At 35.8% G+C, this 4,524-nt stretch overlaps 1 pseudogene; it reads right to left on the bottom strand.

The window, feature by feature from the left end:
- Positions 1–2,382: 2,382 nt before the first annotated feature.
- LOC149235150 (RING-H2 finger protein ATL79-like) lies at positions 2,383–3,159 on the bottom strand (annotated as a pseudogene).
- Between the last annotated feature and the right edge of the window lie 1,365 nt (positions 3,160–4,524).

The raw sequence follows: 4,524 nt of genomic DNA, 5'->3' as shown, positions 1-4,524 counted from the left end.
CTCATGTGCATAAATAATTTATAATACATACTTTATGCAAAACAATCAGTCACAGAACAATTACTTTTTGCCCAACTGCTCTTGCCAAAAAAACATTAAATGTTTTCATCTCATTCGTGACTGAGACAAACGGTGAAATATCTTCATCTTTGTTTAAGGAGACGGTCCAGTCCGTGTGAGCAGCCGCGTTGAGAACCCACTTCTCTTTAATAGTGGCTCAATCCCACGGGTTAGTGCAATAGTAAGCGGCTGAAAACGTTGGACGCCTCCATCACTAAAATTGGCCAGCACATAATAACATAAAATTCGAAGAGCACGGCTTCACTTGCAATAAAAGGGTGGCTTCATGTGAATTTGTCAGCCATGAATACAAGTCACGATATCATCAAAATATTATATGCATATCTCCAGATATGTGCCATCTTTAAGCACATGGGTAAACACTTAATTGACTTAATACATCAAACAATCCGAACTTGATTAACAGCGAACACACAATGATATGGTGAATAAATAAATTGTGAGATTCATATATGCAGAAATTCTATATCACAGGGATCCCAAATTTTATTAAGCCTTATGGATCCATCATTATATGGCATCTTTAGGTGACCTGGACGGGCCTATTCATCATTCAATAAGGTCCAGGTACAAAGCATCTTGCAAAACACTTGCCATTCAAGTATAACGGGGCCAAAGAAAAGCTAGTAGTGACGGTTGATAATTAATCAAAAGCATTTGTGGATTTCATCGTTTGCGCTGGAATTTATGTCTACCACGAGCACATAGAAACCAATCAACTTCACTAAAGCTAGGCCAGAGGATGCGTTAATAGCTTCGGAATCGGTTCCGGATCTTCCAAGAAGGTTGTTAGAGCAAATAGCTCCCAATAGAAATTAAATCGGCCATTTCCTCGAGTAATAGAGGACTTGCTTTTTGCAAACGGCCACAATCAATTCGTTAAATCTGGTTTGCAAGACCAATGATGGTTCCAAGAAATTTGTTTTCGTCCACAAAGATAATGAAGGTGAAATTTCCATGATTGTGGAAACCCATGATATAGTAAATTTGGATCTTGAATCGGGGATTTGTTGAAAGAAAAATATCGGGAGGACTTAAAACTACACAGAGAGAATCAGAAGACAATTTTGTTTCGTGATCATTTCATGAAACCCCCACAATTTCCCGAAGGCTCAATCACATGAGTAAAGCACAGAACAGATCAATTGCAATCATAGGAAATATTCAGTTATTGATTGGCTCTGATACCAAATGTAAAATTCTTAACTTACAGCCCAAAGATCATCAATACCGAATATTTCACAAACAGAACTTTATATGAGATGACATACCTTGATCAACAGCGGAAGATGTAATGGCTGCCATCTACTTTGATCTGACTCCTGACTGTTCCTCTTCTTCAGAATTCGGTTTCTCTCCTCTTGCCCTCACTTTCTTTATGTGCTTCTTGATGGAGAAGAATGCAACTCTTGTGTGTGGGAGAGAGAGGACCTAATCCTTTATATATTATTTAACTCTAATCTGGTACGTCCATCATATACCAATTCAACGCTTAAGATCTAATGCTTTAGATTAGAAACTGCTTTAGGATAAAATCTAAATGCTTTAAGATTAGATCGGGTCACATTAAGATTAGAAACTGCTTTAACGTTAAAAAGCAATGAGCCTTTTGCTGTTTCTAATAGCAGTTTCTAACAATTTCAACAAAGGACTTGGATTATTCTGCAAATTTTTTAACTATATTTATGGGGAAAATCTAACAAGCAATCTGCCAGTCAAATTGCATCCCTCTTTCCGTGTATTAGAGTTTCAATAACGGTTACATTCGTTTGCTTGCCGGACAACTTTTTTCTTCACAATTTCAACAAAGGATTTTGATTATTCTGCAAATTTTTTAACTATATTTATGGGGAAAATCTAACAAGCAATCTGCCAGTCAAATATAGTTGTTTCCTTGTATTAGAGTTTCAATAACGGTTACATTCGTTTGCTTGCCGGAAAACTGGTATTACTACTATGAGTGGAAGTTGGAATCTTAAATAGCCAATTAGCACATCTGGTCACCATTCATAAGTTAACGTGCGGAACCATCATGATAGCTTGATTCATTCATTTTAATTATTTCTCCTCTTCGATGCGGAGTGTTCAAACATTCACTCCCTAAATTCACCCAAATTGAAAAAATAATGGTTTGGACAGATAATTTTGAAATTCATCTGAAATGTTACATAGTTTAAGCTCATCAGGCTTGTCATTAACAACAATTTTACATTTACATAGACTATGCCTCGATCTTCTCCAATCACATAGAACATTGTTGTGCCTACAGCTTTATTTAGTTTCAATACTACATCCAATCGCTTAATGGCCCCTCAGAAACCCCTGTAATATTTCCAATAACGGTCTTCTGGTATCTGCAACCGCATCACCTGTTTCCATTTGGCTTCATTCAATGGAATCCAGATGTTAAAAAACTACCAATGTCGACCCACCTTCCAAAATATGGAAAGACTGAACAACATGATTCGCTTCAATACTCTCATTCCCCTCATTAAGTTGCATCTGGGGCCTGTCGGCGGGCTCGGCTGCTGGCCGAGCGATGGCTGATGGTTTCTTCAACAAGATGCAAACAGAGTGTCGACATGAAGGACAAGAGGGATTTGAAAGCAGCCATCTGTCTATGCAATCCACATGGAAAATGTGAGAACATTCTGGTAATATCCTCACCTTTTCTCCGTCCGTGAATTCTGTCAAGCAAATAGGACAATCCTTGCCTGCGAAGGGCAAGTCCATGTAGTACCTCGTTACCGGCAATGCTTTAACATCTATTTTCTTGATGTCAGTCTGAGTTCCTTCGACATCCTCATGGAGTGATGGTTCGGACACCACTCGCCATTGCCTACAGAGCAGTCTGCAGCGGATGAGGGCACTCACCACCAAGGCGCATAGGAAGGAGCAGAACAAGGCCGAAACTATGATAGGTAAGATTAGAACGTAATTCGTGGTAACTACATAAGGAATGTCCCTTAATCCCTCTTGACCCTCCACTGGCGCGCTGATGGGAGCGGATGACTGCAACATCGTCCTTTCTTCCAACAATCTCCTCCCATGAACAGAGAAGGAATCCATAATCTGCATTTTGCTGGAAAGGAACTCCAATCGTATCGAACCTCGAAGCTGAACCAGGCACAGTGGCCTCGCAAACCATTTACTCTCTGGTGATTCAGTTGGGGACTATGATTGGAAAAGTATAACAAAAACCTAGGAAATTGTTGCAGGGACAGAGCATAGAAAAGCAGGAATTATCGATTCTTAGATATTATTTGTTAAATTGAGACTTCGGTGATCCATAATAGTTGTAAGAAGAGCTTCGGCGTAAATCACATAAAGAGAGATCTTTGTTGACGCGTTTCGAGCCAGCAAGTGTGGTTCATCGTCAGGACAAGTTGAAGAAACAGATCCAGCTTTGCAAGTTAAATAGTCTGAGCAGGGCCTCCAAGAGCTATCTAGATCAACGGCTAGATTTGACCAAGGGACAGCCAAAAGTCAAATGGATTATTTAGAGGGTTACATTATTAATTTAATAATTAAAAATTATTATTAAATGGGAAATAGTTATAATGGAGACCTAATATTTTATACCTAAGGTAAAAGTAAGAGGATAGTAAAATAAATAAAAATAAAAATAAGCAATTAAATAAATATTCGTTAGTGATAAATAGATTAAAATAATAAAAACAAAAATAAAAATAAAAATGAAAATAATATATATTCGCTAAAATATAAATTGTAAAATAACCCTATATAAAAGTTAGTTACGAAAAATTAGCTAGAAATAACAATAATAATATAATTAAATAAATTAAGATATAAAATAATATAAATTAGTCATGAAAGAAATAGTAAAATATATATTCGTTAATAACTATATGAAATAATAACAATATATAAAGGCTACTTACGGACAAAAAAATAAATAAATAAATAAATAATAATAATAATATGTATACGTTAATAGATAAAAAAAATAAAAATAAAATAAAAATAAAAAATAATAATAATAATAATAGTAATATATAAATAAAATAAATAACTTATATATATAAAAATACTAATAATAAAACTAAGTAAATATGTTAATAATATAAGTACCCAAAAAAAAAAGGGGGACGACTAAATAATACTGATATTATTAATATATTTGTTAATAGATAAAAAATATACATAAAGATCATATAAAATAGATAAAAATAAAAATAATAATGAGTCAATAAAAAACTGATAAGAATATGAAAACCAATATCAACTCGGCAAAGGCGGGAAAGGAACGATACAACTCAGAAGGAGAAGGACCGGAAAGAGTCCAGAGCAAGAAGGATAAACCAAAGGAGACAGGAAGGCTCCAGGGGAACGATGAAAGAGAAAAAGATGAAGGGGGGGGGGCGAACTAAGATGAAAGGGCAGGGATCCAACACCTACTGATCTTCCAGCCGTCATCTCTAT

This window comes from Pinus tabuliformis, chromosome 8 (genome assembly GCF_031772625.1).
Source record: "Pinus tabuliformis cultivar Carrire ecotype Pingquan chromosome 8, CPIR1, whole genome shotgun sequence".
In the NCBI taxonomy this organism is placed as follows: Eukaryota; Viridiplantae; Streptophyta; class Pinopsida; order Pinales; family Pinaceae; genus Pinus; species Pinus tabuliformis.
This window is presented reverse-complemented; position numbering and strand designations above follow the sequence as displayed.